This window comes from Thermobia domestica, chromosome 7 (assembly GCF_964235325.1).
Source record: "Thermobia domestica chromosome 7, izTheDome1.hap1.1, whole genome shotgun sequence".
Lineage (NCBI taxonomy): Eukaryota > Metazoa > Arthropoda > Insecta > Zygentoma > Lepismatidae > Thermobia > Thermobia domestica.
The window spans coordinates 295838053-295858594 of record NC_137460.1 but is presented as its reverse complement, the minus strand read 5'-3'; the positions used below and the strand labels follow the sequence as shown (position 1 = coordinate 295858594).

At 36.1% G+C, this 20542-nt stretch overlaps 1 protein-coding gene across 1 annotated transcript in view; it reads left to right on the top strand.

Moving 5' to 3' along the window:
• Positions 1-1694: 1694 nt before the first annotated feature.
• LOC145691075 (uncharacterized) overlaps positions 1695-20542 on the top strand; it is a 45332-nt gene continuing 26484 nt past the window's right edge. Inside the window, exon 1 of the mRNA XM_081766739.1 lies at positions 1695-1833. The gene's annotated coding sequence lies outside the window, so the exon portion shown is untranslated. The remainder of the gene's footprint in view (positions 1834-20542) is intronic.

Sequence of the window (20542 nt, the reverse complement as noted above, 5' to 3'; positions counted from 1 at the left end):
TCAACACAGTCATTCATTCTGTTTATTTCACAAGCCCCGTAACAGTGTCTTTCTTACTAGCCAACAAAAACCACCTTGTTCTTTATCATCTGCTTCAATATTACTTAGTGAACAACTACGACTTGTAATGGTGTCAAAGTGATTAACTGTGCAGTGCTCTTGTTATTCATAGCAGCTTGTAATATATAGTATCTTCGACATAGTGTTGCACATGAAGTGATTGTTTCGATTGTGTTTACTTATTTTGTTCCCAAATTGATTCTGGACCAATCATCTCTACAACTATAGATCCCCATCTAACCGTTTGTATTGCTCAGCGGACGAGTTCCTGGAGCATCAAAACATTGAGAGAGAGAGAGAGAGAGAGAACGTGTTCTGATCTGATTCGTGTCCGCAGTGTTGCCAGATCTACTGACTTTGCAGAAGATCTCCTGCTTTTTCTACGTTCTACTGATCCACTGCGAAAGAAAATTAAAAGTGAACAATCTCCTGTATTTTCCTTACTTCGAAAAGTTGAAGAAATATATTATTATTAATATTGAATTTTCAATATTTCCTCACATAAAAAGACGAAATTTCTCTGTTTTAATGCACAAAGCTCTGTAGAACTTATAGAGCTTTACTGTATATAATATGAATCCAAAAAAATTAACTGTACGTCATCTTCTATATGCATTGTGGTTAGCGTTTTTATGACTTTCTGTAAGATTTACAAGTAAGTGTTGTTTAGATTGGGACTCGGGTTGGAAGAGTGGCTTAGATCGTTTCTCCACGACCGTCAGCAAGAAATCGTCTTACGCCAGGATTAAGTGTGACTGCACCATATAGCTACGTTATCGATACGTACAAGAAAAGACATTTTCCCAATCCACTTTGCTCTTTCACGACGTTTTACTTCACACATATGTGTATAAAATAATATTAATAGATATCGGGACTTTTCTTCTTCATTTGCTCAACGTAGTTTATCGGAAATGAATTCTGGATTGCTTGTTTTGACTACTGCTCTCTTAATAATGGCAAATTTTATTGCCCCCTCCCCCGGACTTTACAATCAAACTTCATTACTGTATGTGTCTACTGCTTTCTCCTGTTTTTTATCTTCGAATCTACTGCTTTTCCAAATGACTCGTCTGGCAACACTGGGGAGGTGCTAACACAACTCATCCCATATTTATCTACTCTGTACTTTAAATTCTTTGTTACTAATACGCATTTGTTCATTTATTATACGCTTAATACACTCAATAAGTGTCCAGTGAGCTACCAGGTGCATTAAACTGGCGAAGGAGAAGAACCAATTGTTTTATAAATCAATTGTTCTCAATTTTATTAACACCTGATCATATGTTTGATTGGAAGTATAAAGTTGCTTCTGCGAACGTTCTTGTAAATCATTTCATTAACACTGGCTGCATAAAATATAAGGGAAGTATAAGAATAGTGTCAAATTCTTATAAAATTTGAAGTCATAATGGCTGGTGAGGCGTCTGTTAAGTTGGAATTGGTGTGCAAAGAAGAAATTGATTATGACTTACCTCAGGAAGATCCACTCGAAGGAAAAGGGTGGACATACGAACTGATGACTGACAACAAAGAACTAATATTATCTACAACGGAACAAGAGCAAACAATGAACATGGATAGTGCTAAGTATTCTTTGGATGTGGAAATAAACGTTGATAGGGTGAAATCAGAATTTGCAGAAGAAGAAGAATTTGCATTTAAAAGTAATGTAGATACACTAAAAGAAATAGTGGATCAAGAGTCTTGCACGTCGTACTCTAGCGAGTCCCAACAATTAACAAGTTTAAATTCAGTTCGACCAGAAAGGTAATGTTGAACTTTTCATATAGTAATTGGCTCAGGTTGGTAATACGGTTACATGCGTTCGAAAAGTTTATAGGTTGAAAACAATACTTAACGAGAAATATTTAGGTATGGGAGATACCTCGCACGTAAATTAATAATCTAAAATTTGGAAACGGCATTGCACACATAGAGTAGCTGTAGGCTATACCAATTAATAGTAATAATAATTAGATCGGTACAACCCATGTAAATCTTATAGAGTTGGTAACAAGCTAACTCTATGGCCTATGGAACCCGGAGGTTCAGTGCCGCGTTCACAAAAGCTCTCCACTGACTTCTATCCTCAGCTAATTGCATCCAGTTTCTACTTTGTATTCCTATCTCTGCGAGATCCATCTTAATATTGTCCTCCCATCTGCGCCTAGGTCTTCCTAATGGTCGTTTTCCTATGGGTCTACCAGTCAAGACTTTGGAAGTGTTTCTACTTTCTTCCATTCTAGCTACATGACCTGTCCACCTAAGCCTCCTAGACTTGACGACCCTAACAATGTTGGGTAAACCGTATAAACTATGTAGTTCCTCGTTATGAAGTTTCCGCCATTCCCCATTCTCGTTCCTCTTGGGTCCGAATATTCGTCTCAGGATCCTGTTCTCAAATACTTTCAGTCTATGTTCTTCCCTCAGAGTAAGCGACCATGTTTCACAACCATACAGAACAACAGGCATGATTATCGTTTTATATATTTTAAGCTTCAAATTCCTCGACAGAATTCGCGACGACAAGAGATTTTGAACCGAATAGTAACACGAATTCCCTGCTTTTAGTCGACATTTAATTTCTTCGTGAATATGATTTTCGTCCGTTAATATTGATCCTAAATATTTGAAAGTATCCACTTTATCAAAAGCATTATTTAATATTTTAACGCCTCCACAATTTGCCGTATTACGGTCCCGACGCACTTCCATGTATTTAGTTTTCTCTGCATTTACTTCTAAACCCACGTCCCTGCAAGCGTTTAATAAGATCTCTGCATTTATTTCTACTGTTCTCCTATCATCCCCTATTAAATTTACATCATCAGCATATGCCATAACCTGGTGAATCCCGTTCAACTCTAGGCCCTGGTTGCTATCTTTGATTTTCCTTATGGCGTATTCCAGCACAAAGTTAAATAATAATGGCGACAACGCATCTCCTTGTTTCAGGCCATTTTCGACGTGGAAGCTCCTGGAAAAAAAATTTCCTACCCGGACTTTACTTTGGGATTCAATTAAACATATCTTAATTAATCTAATTAGCTTTCTCGGTATTCCAAGTTCTGTAAGAACGTTGTATAATGTTTCTCTCCTAACCGAGTCGTAAGCCTTTCTAAAATCAATAAATAGTTGATGTACCGGGGTATTGTATTCCCACTTCTTTTCGAGTATTTGGCGAATGGTAAATATTTGGTCGATAGTTGATCGATTTCGTCTAAATCCGCACTGATAATCTCCAATAATTTCATCTGCGTATGGGGTCAATCTTGCTAACAGAATATTTGAAAGTATTTTATAGAATATTGACAGAAGAGAAATGCCTCTATAATTATTACAGTCAGTTTTGTCGCCTTTCTTGTGAATTGGAACAATGATTGATTCTTTCCACTCTTGTGGCAATTCTTCCTTGTTCCAGATAAGGAGAATGAGTTTGTGTATCTTGTTCCACAATTTTTCGCCTCCAGCTAAAATTAACTCAGCCGGAATTTCATCTACACCCGGAGATTTATGTTTCTTCAATTTCTTTATAGCGGCTTCAACTTCTATTCGATTGGGTTCTGGAATATACGGTTCTGCGGTGTGTATCTCCTTTTCTCCACGCACATTAGTTTTTGGCTGCGTGTTCAGCAAATCGTCAAAGAAATCTTTCCATCTATTTAAGAGGCTATACGTATCGGTGAGAACTGTTCCGTCAGATTTTTTTAATATATAAGCACGAGGTTGATAGCCTTTCTTAAATTCGCTGATCCCCTTATACATGTCCCGAATATTTTTATTTTTACTATTATCTTCAAGTTCCTTAATTATAGCTTTCAAAAAATCCTGTTTTTTTGTTCTAAAAGTTTTGGAAGTTTCCCGCCTGATATCTGCGAAATTCTGTGTAGTTGTTTCATTCGGATTTTGTAGCCACCGTAATTTTGCCTGTTTTCTCTTCTCTGCTAGTTTAATGCATTCTTGGTCGAACCATGGTTTGTTCCTACGTATTTCCGCGTGTCCCAATTTATCTATTGCTGAACTTTTAATGCTATCTCTAATTTCAATCCAAGTATCCTCAACACTAGTGCACTCCGAGTCTTCTAAAACCGCGAATCTATTCGAAACTTCAATCTGGTATTCCTCTCTTACCTGGCTCTCTTCTAATTTCTTTAAATTAAATCTCTCCGTTTTCGGACATTGAATATTACCTTTATTCAACAATAATCTCTCCCGTATTATCGCTACTACCAGGTAGTGATCAGTGTCACAATCAGCCCCTCTAAACGACCGGACGTCAATTATGCTAGATTGTCTTCTTCTATATACCAAAACGTGATCAATTTGATTATGTGTTTTTCCGTCTGGTGATTTCCAAGTGTATTTATGAACGTCGCGATGTGGGAATTTTGTACTCTTCACGATTAGGTTTTTGGATGTTGCAAAGTTCACGAGTCTAACACCGTTGTCATTACTTTCCTTATGCAAACTTTCGTTCCCTATAATCGGTTTGAAAATATCCTCTCGTCCTACCTTCGCATTGAAATCCCCTATGTTAATGAAATAATGTTTACGTTATTATTGATTACACATTTTTTATCAATTCTTGTATATGTTTGTAATATGGGTGCTGGACGATAGTGTTGAATTTATATAGAGGATTTTGTAAAATAAGATATCGCGAGAATAAAATTTACCCCAAAATTTTCTAAATTTAAACTTGAAAGTTGTTATACTTGTACAATAATGGTGTTCAATTTTGCTTTTACTCAGGATTTAGCTAGAAAGAGTCTAGCCTCACTTTTCCGGAGGGACATTAACAAAATACAAGATGATAGAGAATTCCGACGAACAGTGGATGTTCATTAATTGTAGATGGGTCTAGTAATGAGCAGTGGGAATATTCACTGTGGGAAGGAATTTAAAAATGGGAATATTCGCGGGTTTTTTCCCTGGCCTATAAATTCCCGGGAAGGAATTTATTTCCATTTCTTTACTTTATCTTCCAAATTATAAGAACCATATGACTAATTACTTTATTTTAATATATTATGAATTTACTTCTAGGTTTTAAAGAATTTGGAGGTTAAAAGATTTAAAATTATTTGACGGTACTTTATATAACAAATAAAATGATTTTTTAAGTTCCGCTTCCATTTGCACTAAAAAGTAGCGTAATTGTTTAGTATTAGAGGCCAAAACTAGCAAAAAGTAAAATGATTTACGGAAGAAGTGAGTTGATAGTGATGTTCAAGTTGTCAAGAAAATATCAAACATATATGTTTTTTTTAAGGCAGTAGGGGATTTATACAAAAACGGAAAGGTAAGCGGAAGTGATTTATATGAGAAAATAAAATAAATTGTTGGTAACGAAGATAGAAAACAACGTGCCATGCGGGGCTCTAACCCGCCTTCATTCGCTAACGCTCGCTCTGCAATGCTGTCTGAATTTAATGTTGGTAACGTAATTTAACGTATGAAACCATAGAACAAACGCATTGGTATAGAATATCGCAAAAAAGTAGGTGCAAAAGCTGGCCCCCAATGCTAAAGAACAGACAAAATTAGCAAAGTACTAATTTACAAATAATGAAAAGGAACTATTTTGTAAAGTATTTTGGATTTATGTAGAAATAGAGATGAAGTACTATTAATAAACCCTAAACAACCATTAGCAATAGACGTCGGTCTGTCTCCTCTCACTGACTCGAATTTTTGAAGAGGTACTCTGACTTCTTTTATATGCGAATTAACGTATGGAATTTCGAAAAATAGGTAGAATGAAAGGTTGTATATGGCAATGTTACGTGCTAAAATATAAAGATAACTAAGTATTTTGCAGATTTTGTGAACATAAATATATATGTGCAAATGTTGATAAATTGGTGAGACACGTATCTTCTAGCATTTACCCAAACTAATTCGTTTATAACACTTATAAATTTAATGTGTTTATAATATCAGTAATAGAGTCAAGTTGAGCAAATCCACTTACATAAAAATTTACAGTGTTACTATATGATTTACTATATATTTTTCACACATATTTAATTGATGGAACATATTGTAAAAAAAAAAAACTATATTTATGCGTACTCTCTAAATGTAATAAAGTGTTAATAAAGTAACATAGTACCGTATAGAATATATAGATTTTAAAGAATCCTCTGTGGACAACAGTATTAATATGCTGTGGTATAAAAATTAATTCAAGTTTGAAATCATAATATAGTAATAGAATGCAATTTTCTTTCTGATTATACATAAATTCCCGGATAAATTTCCATTTTGGGAATCTTCCCAGGGAATATTCCCGAAAAATATCTTCCCGGGAATTTACCCATCACTAGATGGGTCGGGTATGGACTTTTGGGTTTCGGGTAGATCAACGATGAATTTCGAAAAAGTATTAAGGCTTAACAGCAATTGAAAATGTATTATTATGCAAAATTTGGTAGGTACCCCAATTTGGTTCAGGGTACCATGGGGTACCTAATTCATGAATTTTTAAATATTTTGAAACATACGTTTATGGAATCTTTCGAAGAACATTACAAATACTAGGTAATCGAAAACCACATCTCGCTACACCTCATGGTTACCGAAATATGGGGGAAATAAACAGTGATACCATAGATGTGTGGGGTTTGCGTACTAGATGGAACAATTTCGAAAAACTAATTACTCATTCCTAATAACAATCTCAAAAGACGTTTAAATCCAAAACAAGCACACACAGCTATCGCGTTTTGGGGGTGCCATGGGGTCGCAAACCATCCATTTCTAAACATTGACAAAACACGTCTTAACATAATTTTAAAGAACATTACAAAGATGTGTTTACAGCAAATCCCAACAAAGTACACTTAACTGTTACCGAAATATGGAAAAAAAAAACCGGCACCATAGTTTAGTGGGATTCACGTGCTTAAAGGTACTGTTTTGAAAATCTTTTTATTCAGGCGTAACAATAATACTATGGATATTCATAATCAATAAAAAAAACACATACTTATGGGGTTTAGGGGTACCATGGGGTTTGTGAAAACCCCACATCTACTTCAGTTTTGAATTTCTTTCAGCTAGCTTAACCACTACCCTCAGCTGGGTCGAATACCAAAAACTGCATGTTAATATCTAAGAAAGCAACCCAGATTTTAAGAATTGTATTTTGATGACGTCATAAATATAGATATTCTTATGAATATGTACTTTTGGGTTTCTACTACAAGGAGGAGAAATTTCACAAAACTAATATATGTGCACTAATATACAATCTAATAGACATTCTGGTGTAAAATATGATGGTACCCCACTATATTTTCTACAAATACATTACTTCGTTTATTAATTTCTTTCGGGCACGTTAAATAATGCGCTCAGCTGTGTCGAATAGTGAAAACTGCATGTCAATATCTAACAAAGTAACCGAGATTTTAAGAATTGTTTTTTTGATGACGTCATACATATAGAGATTCTTATGGATATGGACTTTTGGGTTTCTACTATAAGGAGGAGAAATTTTACAAAACTAATATATGTGCATTAATATACAATCTAATAGACATTCTGAAGTAAAATATGATGGTACCTTTATGGGTTAAGTGAGAACCCCACTATATTTTCTACAAATACATTACTTCGTTTATTAATTTCTTTCGGGTAACTTAAATAATGCCCTCAGCTGTGTCGAGTACTGAAATCTGCAAGTCAATATCTAACAAAGTAACCGAGAATTTAAGAATTGTATTTTTGATGACGTCATAAATACAGAGATGGTTGTGGATATGGAGTGGTGGGTCCGTCCCATAAGAAGAAGAAATTTGCGAAAACTTATATATGGCTCTAGTTTTCAGTTTAGTATTTGGCACCCCGATGGGTTAGTTGACAACGTATTCTACAAAAGAATTTAATTCTTCGAAAAGATTGATTTAGAATGCATCTCCAGTGACTCCGTATTTTTTTGACCGGTGAGTATTGAAACAGGCAGACACCGCTTTTGGCTCTGGCCTGTTTCGCCCAGTGCTTCTGCGAAGTTTGGTTTGAGTGTGTGTCAGGAAACACATTGAACTGTGCCGCCTCTATAACACACTCCTAGATACGGGCCTCCTGGATATAATAACTAAGAACAAGGACTTGTTCGAATCGGAATCAAACCGAAAATGAAGAAATTAAATGAAATCTTTGAGTTTTACCTCCCACGATTATGCCGGTTAGGTTAAAGGAGACGGTGATGATGAGTAATGAATGAAATGGTGGAATGAAGAAAGTGGGAGGAAACGGTAGAACCCCAAGAAAACACGCACACGGTTTTTGTCCACCACAAAGTTCATTTGGCGGTGTCTGGGATCGAACCCGGAACCGCAAGGACCAGAGGTGAACGCTCTACTACTGAGCCACCGCGGCCTCTGGAATCGAACCGAGCTCACTATGGTTCGAAAAAGCAGACAACGGCCGTTTTGAGCTCTTTCACTGGAACAACTTTAAATCTGACACCGGGTTTGCATATTGGGAAACTAGCCTGTCGTCCCATAGTTCCTATACCCACAATATCTGAGGGGGCCCTTCTGTATCCAGATGTATGCGCCCCTTCAGGTAAACAATTCGTGCTTTTGGGCCGAATTTCGACACTTCTTATGAAGAGCCTGCTGGATATCCGTGGATTCATAGGTAGTCTGCGGCATGGAATTACGCAGCGGAGTCAGATGAGGGTAGATCCTAATATCTCCACTGGAAGCCTCTCCTTAGGTGCACAGTGACCCCGAGAAGAGACTACAACACTGTTGGGACCGTCGATCGGATTTTCGACTCCTGTTCGAACACACCTCACTTTGCGGACGTATTCGTGATCGACAGAGTCTACCGGTTCTGTACATACTCATATCAATCATGGTAGTCACAAGTCTAGAAAGTAGGGAGTCAGCAATGCATTGGGTGGAAATGCCCTTTCTTTCAGGCATCTTACAGATTGCTCGGAGCTTCAATATCGAAAATAATTTTGCTTTTAGTAAATATTAGTGGTGATTTTGATAAGACTTAGTTGATCCAAAAATAAAGATAAATTTTATACATGTATATTTAATTATAGTTATATCGAAGAGACCTGAGACGTGCTCTCGTGTAACTTATGTCTCTTAATACCCCCAGTAGGGATTAGGGTGTTAAAATAATGGTTCTTTTACTCATGTTAGGTCTTATTTATGTTTTGAAACGAACTGAACGGAATTTGAGTTTCATTACTCTGAAGGTCGATGTTAGTATTTCTTGTTCTTTCTTAAGTTTGTGTGATGTGGTCAGCGTACGACCTGTTGCTTATTTGTTGATTCCAATGTTAGGGATTGGCATTTTGAAAAGAGTCAACAATTCTTGTCTCGTTACTGAGAGACTGGGAATAGAGAATGGTCTATGGTTCGGGCCAATTTCCTGTTTTTCGAAAAGAGGCAATATTTAACTCCACCTAAAATCTTTAGTACAATTCCAGGTAGGAATTCTTATCACAAGAGCTCATATTCCCGAAAATTCCTCTGTAACTAGGCCAGGGTTTTTCAACCGGAAGGTCGCGAAGCCTATATTGTCGCGATAGGATTTCATGGGTTCGCGAAGATAAGCGGAAGAGATAAACATAATTAAAATCTAATACCTGAAAATATTTTTAAATATTGTTTTGAATTTTATTCTGATATAGGCATAACTTATTTTTATACATACTGTTAAGAATAACAAAAAATATGTCTACTAAACAATTTCAACAGTACAGAGTTGTTTAAAAATCTATTTAAAAGAAGGAAGTACGGTATCAAACTAATGAGAACTGCATATTGAAATACCAGAAAAATACAAATGCAACAAAACCTGCATATTGATATACAAATAATTGAAAGATGAGATACGTAGGCCTATATGTGTGAGCGAATAGTTTTTTTTTTCACCAAGTTGGCCAGAATAAAGATATATTTCTAGTGTGGAATTTTATTTGTTTCCTAAATTTTAAATGTAAACAAGTTGCTTTTAACAGTTTTTTGTGATACTGAACACATAAAGAGAAATGAACCAAATTCACAACAATATGAGGTAATAAAAGTGGTGGCATCTCGGAAACTAAAATGCTCAATAACGTTTTTAACAACTGTCCAAGTTTTATAAACCAAAATAAAAGAATCACTTTATTTTTTTATCATATTACGCAAAATTCACAGAGTTATAAAGTTTTAAAATTTTCAGACGCCCTTCATTTTGAAACAACAGTATCATGGATCGGAATTGATATTTGCAATATGACTGAACCGAACAAATTTGGTTTTAATCCGTTTGCTTTTGCGAAAGTTACTGTATGCACTATATACAAGAAATACATTCTACTATTATAGAAATAAATGGATATCGTGAAATCTCCGCAGTAGGTAAATGAAAAATTACACACAAGCTTATTACAAACCAGAAATTATAAGCGGTCTCTGGCAAGAGGATGTGATAAAATGAGATCGTGATAGGAATTAGGTTGAGAACCACTACACTAGTCAAAGCACTGATTTGGTGAAAGCCTTTTTTTCAAAGTAAGGCTAAGCTGAGGTGTTCTGAAGTGCGAATAACAAGATACTTAGCCTATAGGTCTCATATAGCATTAATAAGCCATATAAGTAAACTTTAAGCAGGAGAGCACATCTCTTTTTTCCGATATACCCCTAATTCTTAGTCAGAGTTTACTGTGAGGACACTGACGAGCTTGTAAGCATTTAAGAAATCTCCAAAAACCTTTTTGCTCATTAAGCTATGCATAAATAGAGAGAACATTGTAAACCTGGTACTTGTTCTTTAAAATAAAAATCCCTTAACTCGGGAACATGATTCTTTTAAGGATTTAAGTTAACGTACAACCCTAGAAGTTTTTAGAAAATTTATTATTATTAATAGTGTCAGATAATAATTATAGTTTTATTGTGGTATTTTCAGTAGCGTACGAAGGAATTTATTTCGGGAGCGGTCAATTCTCAATATGAAGGCATTTTATTTAAAATTCCTAAAATTGCGCCCAAAATTGGGCTAAATTTACACAAAAGTAGAAATTTCTAGGGGGTTCGGACTCCCAGGACCCATCCCCTGTGTACGTCCCTGGATATTTTCTATGCATTATATTGCGGTTATGCTATGTGTTTTCTATAATTAACATAGAACGGGATGGTGCGAGAGATATCATGGTCGTAGCAATAACCAACTCTTCTTAGTAATCTAGACATCAATAATTTGTACACTAATGTTCATGAACATTCTGTTTTTAGAGAAATGAAAGAATAGATATCTGGGGGAATGATTTTAATCCGTGTATTTTACGTTTATTCGTGTCTGTTAAAACTTCCCAATCACTGACTCTCGACTATATAAACATATTCTATTGCAATTATTTAGTCGTGGACCTATCGTTAAGTAGTAGGGTGGGCCGAAAAAATTTTCTTTTGGGAATTTCGTTTGGCCTGGTTGCGGAAAAGTTGCCTCGTGTTAGTGGAAGTCAACACACAAAATTTGGATTTTTTCGGTCAACCCCTTCCTTTGCCTCATGGTACTTGAATATTTTTATAGCTGTGCAACTCGCACGATACTAGGAAGAAAATTCTGCTGCACAACTTTAACCTTTTGTTCTTTTTCACGCTGAAGCATTCTGAGACTGAAAATAAAACGCAATATAAAAATGAGATCCGATATTGTTCCTATATAGTTAAAAAATATAATCAATTAGACGAAAAATTGTACTTTTATGTTTCACTTCATGTTCATATATAGCGTGAAAAATATACTCTCAACCTTACATTGCAGCAATTTCTTTTATACTCGTCGATATTATAAAGAAAAAAATTCTCAAGTAATCTGATATCAAGTAATTTTGAAATCGGCTGTGCAATAATAGAAAATATATATTCACCTACAACAATTTACACGACTATAATAATAATATGGTAAAGGTACTGAATATGGAATACTTTTTGTTTATTCTTTATTTCTCAGAAAAAAAATGAAATGAAATACTTGAGTTTTACGTCCCACGGTTATGCCGGTTAGGCTAAAGGAGACGGTGATTATGAAAAATGAATGAAATGGTGGAATGAAGAAAGTGGGAGAACCCCGAGAAAACCCACGCACACGGTGTTTGTCCACCACAAAGTTCACTTGGCGGGGTTCTCATAAACGTGTATTCCAGAATAAAAATATTATATATCATAATACTTGTGGTACCTTTGTAAAACAAAATACAGGTATGAAAGTTTGTTCCACATTATTGATTTTTTACAATATTACGAAATTGAAAGAAACTCAATTTCCCATATTATGCACACCCTGCTCCTAATATGGAACACTGTTCTGAAAATGGAATACCGGTACTAGAACAAAATATGCGCATCTGCCTACAATGCGACATTTGGATAATTCGAACATGGACAATGCATTCGAGCAATTTATTTGCTTATTTAACAAATAAATTTATTAGTTCAAGAAAAGGAGCAAAGGCCCAACTCCGAGATCACATCGGCCCTTAAGATAAGTCTACGAATTGGAAAGGACTCGATCCCGACCTCAGGGAAAGAACCATCCCAACATACGCCTAATAGGACGAGGAAGACAACAAAAATTTCACTCAGAATGGGTGGTAAGAGCAGGGATCGTGCCCATGCTCGAATTATCCAAATGTCGCGTTGTAGGCATTGTAGCCTATATATCATATTTGGTAGGTCTATAAGACAAGTGCACATAGAATTACATAACATTCTTAAGATAATTAAAATATAAAACAGCAGAAATACCAGAATTTTACGTAGTACAAAGATAATTATCGAACTTGACCTCTTTATTATTAGGTCTATGTTTGTAAATTACTGTAATAGGCTGTAATATCTCCTTATTTTAACTTTTGGAGTAGCTATAATATATTTTAACTTGGAATAAGTATGTTTACTAGCTACAACCAATAATAAAAAATAATATAACGGGAATCAAACTACGTTCGACAAATAAAGTAAACAAAAAAATATATAAAAGAAAAAGTTCAAACATACTTCAAAAAGTGGATTAGCGTGTTTTATGGCGTCTAAATTTTGATTCCAATTTTACTTTGCAGAACAATGACCACAAACATATTTTTCTCTACCTTTCACGGGAAACATTTCGTGGGATTACCTTTTACAAACTGGGCATTTTATACCAATCTCCTTTCCCTGCACTGAGCGACTACAATTTACCGCAATGTCCGCTTTCCTCATCATCGTCAAAATCATCAGTAGGATCACTTAAACTATCACTACTTTCGTTCAAATCACTCACTGATTCTTCGGATTAACTATTTAATTTCTAGTAGTGTGAAGTCCTTTTCTTTGGCTGTTTCGATTGGATTTTGTTGGATGGGGCTTAGAAAGCTAAACATCTTTTTAATTACTTGCAATGACGAGGTAAAGGCCGTTGTGATGAAGTAGAGGCAGCTTCTAAATCGTTTTTGTGCCTAGTACTCGTAAGTGCTTTTGTCCACCTTGCTTTCGACTACGTGTACTGCGATGCTGCGGCTGTAGCTGTGGTAGCGGACTCACTACTTCAATCGGTACTGTCATGCTGTACTCTTCACTTAACACTGTATACGACACGGCAGTTGAGACATCTGAACCAATAATTAATCTGTGAAAGTTTTATTCGAATTGGTTGATGTGCTCAGGAGTTATCGCGAGACACACAGACACACACAAACAGATACCCACATACAGGGTGACCATAAAGTCTGGGCAAATAGGGAATTCTAGTAGTTTGTTTTTATTTTTCCAGATTGAATGATGACTGACTAAAGAACGAGTCGAGTTGGTACTCTTAAGTGGACAAAAAGGATGATCGTATCGCAAAAATGCGCAAGAACTTAACCTTCGACACCCTCATTGTCAACTTACTTGATTTACTGCCGTCGGGAAATTAATCACCAAGTTTAAAGAAACAGGCAGTATGTTGGACAAACCCCATTCCGTGCTAGGACCTTTCTTCTTTGATGAACATATAACTAGTGAGACGTATCTAAACATGATGAGAGACAAACTGATATCTCAAATTGAGCGTTTGAGTGAGGGACTTCCAGACTGGTTTCAGCAGGATGGGGCCTCTGCAGCTGCAGCTGTTAGAGATTGGTTGAATGACAATTTCCCTCACTGGATTGGGAGAAGAGGTCATGTGAAGTGGTCCCCTCGTTCGCCAGACCTTTCTCCACTTGTTTTCTTTTTCTGGGATATGCTGAAAGAGAAAGTGTATTCGATGAAGATTAGAAATTTAAATCACCTGGCAGAACGCATTACGAATCGGTTTGCTGGAATCGACGGCAATTCAGACCTATTCCATCGAGTTCACCTTAATCTTGCAAAGCGCATTAAATTATTCATTGAACAGCAAGGAAATAATGTAGAAAATATTATTCATTAGCATTAAATTGACTAAATTGTGCTTTTCTCCATGTATCCAGACTTTATGGACACCCTATAGACAGACAACACAAATGCGAAACGTTTCGACTAGGAGCCTTCCCTGATGCTCGGTCTAAAACAATGTCAGGTCTAATATAACTTACAATTCAGTTATTCTTCTTCACTTCTAGTTCACATACGTATAAACCTATGTAGGAATATTCCATATTAGGATCCTGCTGGTATTCCATATTAGGAAAATCGCCATTTTGGATAGCTATCTTCCTACATACGCTTACGTGATTCTGTGTGTACTGAATCTTTATGCCCTTATGGTACACTATATGCGTAATCTAAATATCACAAACTCAACAATAACACTAGTTAACAAATGTTTTGTTACATAAAAGGAAATACCTGTTCTTAAAGGAACTTTTTGCGCTGAATTCGAATATGCACTCAGTTTTTCTCCATCACGTACGATTTTCCCGTAACAAAGGAATTTTCGGGAAAATCCCTCAAAAATTTCCCTTTTCGTTTATTTTACACCCCAAGATCTTTTCCCCTTGCATATACTAACATAGAAATTATACCTAAGTATACTTTGATTCATATTTAACAAACCCTCCAAGTTTCGTAATAATCGCTTTATTCTTTCTAGAGAAATAAATATGTTTGTATGTATACTGTGTGTACTGTTTATTGCACCTTATAGTAATGCTTTCAGATCTCTTAAGTTGAGGTAAAACGTTTTGCTTTATTACCACAAACACATATATAAAATATAATACAATATAATTTACAAGTGTGACAATTTACAATAAACAATAATACAAATGTACCAAAAGGTCATGAAAAGACAATCAAAACTATCACAATATATGAAACTTCCATTGGGTTACAAAAACGTACACTACTTCCTTCTTTTGTAAGAAATGTTGCATTCTCTAACAAGACCCCAACAATAGTCCCCCATCATTGAAGGATCCCATCGTCCCTGGTACCTTTTCTCCATACCCATTATATCTTGGTGGAATCTTTCCCCCTGTTCGTCGCTGAGAGCACCTAGGTTAGCAGGAAAGAAGCTGAGGTGGGAGTGCAAAAAGTGGATTTTTAAAGACATCCTACAACCCAACTCTTTGTATTTCTGTATCATGTCCTGTACGATTTCTGTGTAGCTCTGAGCTTTGTTATTGCCCAGAAAGTTGCGCACAACACACTTAAATGCTGTCCAGGCAGCTAGCTCAGCACTGTTTAACTTGCTGTCAAAGCTATCATCAAGCATTAATTTCCTAATTTGGGGACCAATAAACACTCCCGCTGAAATCGTAGCATCACTCAGGTTAGGGAACTTATCTCGCAAATACTTGAAACCTTCACCAGATGTGTCCATGGCTTTGACAAAGTTTTTCATAAGTCCTAACTTGATATGAAGTGGCGGTAGTAATATCTTATTAGGATCTACCAAAGGAGCGTATTTGACGTTGCATTCTCCAGGTACGTAATTCACTCTAGGTTCCCATTCCTTCACTTCATAATGTTTGTCATCAGCTCGGCTATCCCATAAACATAAAAAACATTGGTACTTCGTGTAACCGCACTGCAGTCCTAATAAATAACCAACTACCTTGAGATCGCAACATATTTGCCAACAATGGTCCTTGTAATTTATAAGATTTAGCAAAGTTGACATGGTGTCATAGGATTCCTTAATCTTCACTGAGTGCGGAAGTGGTATAGAAGGTTTTTTATTTCCATTATGTAAAAGGACAGCTTTAAGGCTGACCTTTGACGCGTCGATAAATAACCTCCATTCTTCTGGAACGTAAGGAATTCCTAGCTCCGCCATCAACCCATTTATATCCGTACATACGCACACATTATCTTGCATTGAGAAATAGCTTGAAAATTGAACATGCCTTTTCCTGTTCGTTTCTGATATGTTCGTTTCTGCATTCAATAAGTTCCACTGCTGGAGCCTTGAACCCAGAAGTTCCGCCTCTTGTTTTGTCAGGGGCAAATCACGGACTAGGTCATTAAGTTCACATTGCCGGATGAAATGTGGCTCGCGAACACAGTCAGAGGTGAACGTTGGATCCTTGGATGTACATGTTGATGTTGATGGTTCATCAAGGTCATGATCATCATCAGAGTCTTTTGGCCATATCTTCCCAGTTGGTAGGGGGCTCGGGAAGTGGAAGTTCATCCCCGTGCGGAATAGGTCTAATTGCGGATTTAACGTTGGGATAACTTATTGTGTATTTGCTTTTTTTAGAATGTCCCTTAACTACTGTGAGACAAAAATAACAATCATCCAGATGGTTGGTGGGTTCTCTCCACACCATTGGTACAGCAAATTTCATGAACCTCCGTTTCCCTTTATGTATAGACAAGCGGAATACGGCCGCGATACGACTTCGCGAACACTTTCGATTATGTAAGTTTGTTTACGGAAAAACGTAAGCACTGTTCACAGTAAGAAAACTTATCCATTGGAGATAGGAAAATTGTGCATTGTTTGCTCGATTCTCCTCGCACATATTCGTTTCACAATCCATTGACGATATACAACTTCACTAAAAATATTCTTCTTTGTTGGCGGATTTCATCTTTATCGCATTTTGGATGAGAAGTTGATATTGGTATAGTTTTTTGCGTAAGTAAATTACGTGGTTTTATTTATTACTTTCATTTCACTACCTGTTAATTTTCTTAGAGCCAATTTTTGAGTTAATTCACTTTTATGTTGCAATCTAAATGATTTTAGCCACTTGGAGCACCATTTCACCACTTAAATTGTGGTTATAACACAACAATTATTAATTTATATACTTAGCTGGGACGACGTGTAAATTAGTTCATATGCTGTACCCACTGCTCGCCCAGCATTGCATCCTGCACAGACAATAGTTGTATATGAATACACTTCTTGACGAGAAAGTATTTGTACCAAAACATTCAGTTTTTAAGCAGTTGTTCCTCTCATAGGAACTAATACATTGATTCTTGTGTTGTTAATATTATAATGATTACACTTGCACACAAATTAAGATGAACAATAACTATTTAATAGCAAATATTAAAATTATAAAATGTAGTTCGTTACTTCGCACTTTAGCTTGCACAGCGGTGGGTGGAAGCATCATACTGTTCTGAGTTTCTCTCCCAAATTAGGCTGCGCGAAGAGCGAGGTAGGCAAGAAGCACACACACACATAAACGCTTGTGAGGGAGGAATTCCGCAGTTCTGCTCTTCGAGGAATTACGTCCCGGCAAGCACTGATTCCAAGAAATCATTCTGTATGTACAAGGGTTGATTAAAGAGCCTATAACAATAATGTTATAAGTTTATTTGAGCTGATAACAGCGAAACGTATCTCCCTTCGGCACCTCCCTCTCTCCAATTCCCCACTTTCCCTACAACTTCCCGCTACGCTCGAGACCCAGTTTCTTACGAAACTCTTGGCTTACAACAATATTGCTTTTGCTAAACTAGTGCTACCTTATTGACGATACCTCGTGTGAAATGACCCGGAGGAAAATTCTCCGTGATGAACAACGCTGTTTCAGAACTGGAGCGCACTAACGGATGCAATATAGGTATTTTCAATTTTGTATCCAAGTACTATGGGAATCATCAAGGTCTTTTGAATGAAATTTTTAATACTTGTTTATCGTAATGAAAAATTTGTTAAACAATTCCTTTATATTTTAACTTGGTGTGATGTGAAGGTCACGAAATATCAAAACTGTATGTGATGTGACAATAAATAATAACTATCATGACTTGCCAGCATATAATTCGGATACTACTTTCTTTTGTAATCATTAGCAAAACGAACCTACACTTGACGAACTATTTCCAAACAAGCAAATTGAGTGAAATGAATAGTACATGCCCAGTCAGGAATATCCGGAGAAATAGTAACTGTATTCCCCTCAATAGTAACTGTACTTTAGCGCAGAACCCAACTTTAACAAACTTAAAAGCACAAAATTAATCAAGCGACCTAACGATCTTACCTTTGTTGACAGACTATTACGTTTTGAGCTTGAATTTCACCATGAAACCATTGCATTTAGGAATCTTAAAGAAACACAAATCTTGAAAGCTAAGGTTATGAACTACTCTCTACAGCTCTTATACGGTATAATCTTACCTCCTTCTTCCAAAACAAAACACAGTCAACGCAGCAAAATGACAGCTATTCCATAATACTCTTCCAGGTTTGGAAATTTGTCGAAACACAGGTACCGTACTGACTCATCAAGATTGCTTAAGGCAATTTAGTAACTTTTATGTTTGAAAAGAAATGTTTAATGGAGTATTTCTGATTAACGCCTACACATCCGGGAGAACAGTGCTACAACGTGAAATGTGCAGAATATCGCTTAAGAACGAAATTTTTAAATGTTCAAACTTGGGCCTGAACTTCAAATTAAATAGTTGAATATCACAAATTACAAATCACAAATTATGAGTAGTCACATACGTAGATTAGTTTATCTCTGTGGATTCAAACTTCAGAAGAACGATCACGCAGTACATCACTATCTTTGACATAAAAGCCGTTGCTTGTAGGGAGCGCAAGCCGTGGGCCGCTAGGTTGGTCCGACGCTGATTTCTTTCGGCGTTTGGTCTTCTATATAGTAGCATGTTTAATCATATTCGATATTTATTCTTTTATTATAATAATTAAAGGAACCATGATCTGTAACAATTTTCATTATTTCTTTGTTTAATTCTTTTTCCTTTCATAATTTTAATAGTCGGAATATATTATTCCAATTTCTTCTTTCTGGATAAGTTTTACCATGTTAAGTATTTCTTTTTCGATGATTCTATTTAGCTACATTACAAATATAAATTTTTCCAATTACTTTTACAATGTTCGTTAATTTCTTCTTTTAAATCCAACTTTTTATCTCCTGTCCTATTCAGCTAACCGCTAAAGTTTAAGGAGGTTGACGTTCTAAGCAATAGTAGTTTCTTACTCCAGTTGACTTGTATCATTATGTCTGATAGCTTTACACCAAACATGACAATACATGCATGTATCAATACATGACATGCCAGAATATTTCTCCAATTGAAACAAGAAAGAATGAATATTTCGGCATCACTTAAATAAACACTAGATAGAAAGTATAAATTGCATTCACGTTGAATTCTGAGAAATGACAATTAATGCAAAGAAATTGTATATAATAATATACATCATGTAGAGACAGAGAAAGCATGGGCAGAACAACGAAATTTTAACACTTAAGCATAGACAACCTGCATTTTCCTCCTGCCCCATCTTTTTCTTTTTCCCTATGGAATAAATCTTTTTATATTAACAATAGCGAACATAATTTACAATGTTTAATTTCCTGAGAAACAAATTCTAATTCCAGGCTGCGAATAGAACTGAGAACATTTGGAATGAGTCTTACAAGCTGTCCCCGTAGCTACACAATCTAAGGCGTATGTTTAAATCAGCCATAAAACTCCATACTACCATGGAGTTGCCCCCCGGTTTCATTTGAAGTTTGAATTTTATTTACGTTCTTTATGCATCTATGGTTTAACATCTGGCTTCAGAAGAAAGCATTTGATCAGTAGATCAAGATCAAGCAAAAGTTAATCCACAATCTTCAGATCGCACTGTTGCACCTCCATATATGTAGGACTAACCGAGGATTTGCTGTGAGAAATGACGTTTTAGCGCACACTTCTGCACATATCATGGACCGAAAGAAAGGGATTGAACAAAGACTAAAGGAAAGTAATGAAGGACGACACATGATGAAAATAATAGGAAAAAGAAGAAACAGCATGCAGGGCCATCTTATTCGGCACTACTATTGGATCACCGTGCTGATAGAAATAAAGACAATGGGAATATCATGAAGAGGAAAACCAAGGATACAATACATAATCAGTTACGAGGAGGAGACTTTATCAAGGTATGAAACTGATCTCCCAAGGGAGAGAAAAGGTTCAAATTTTCCATGTTGCCCACCAACCTATAGTTGGGGTGAAGAGGAAGGAATCGGGAATTTAAAGAGTGATTTCCTAAATTTACGATATTCGCA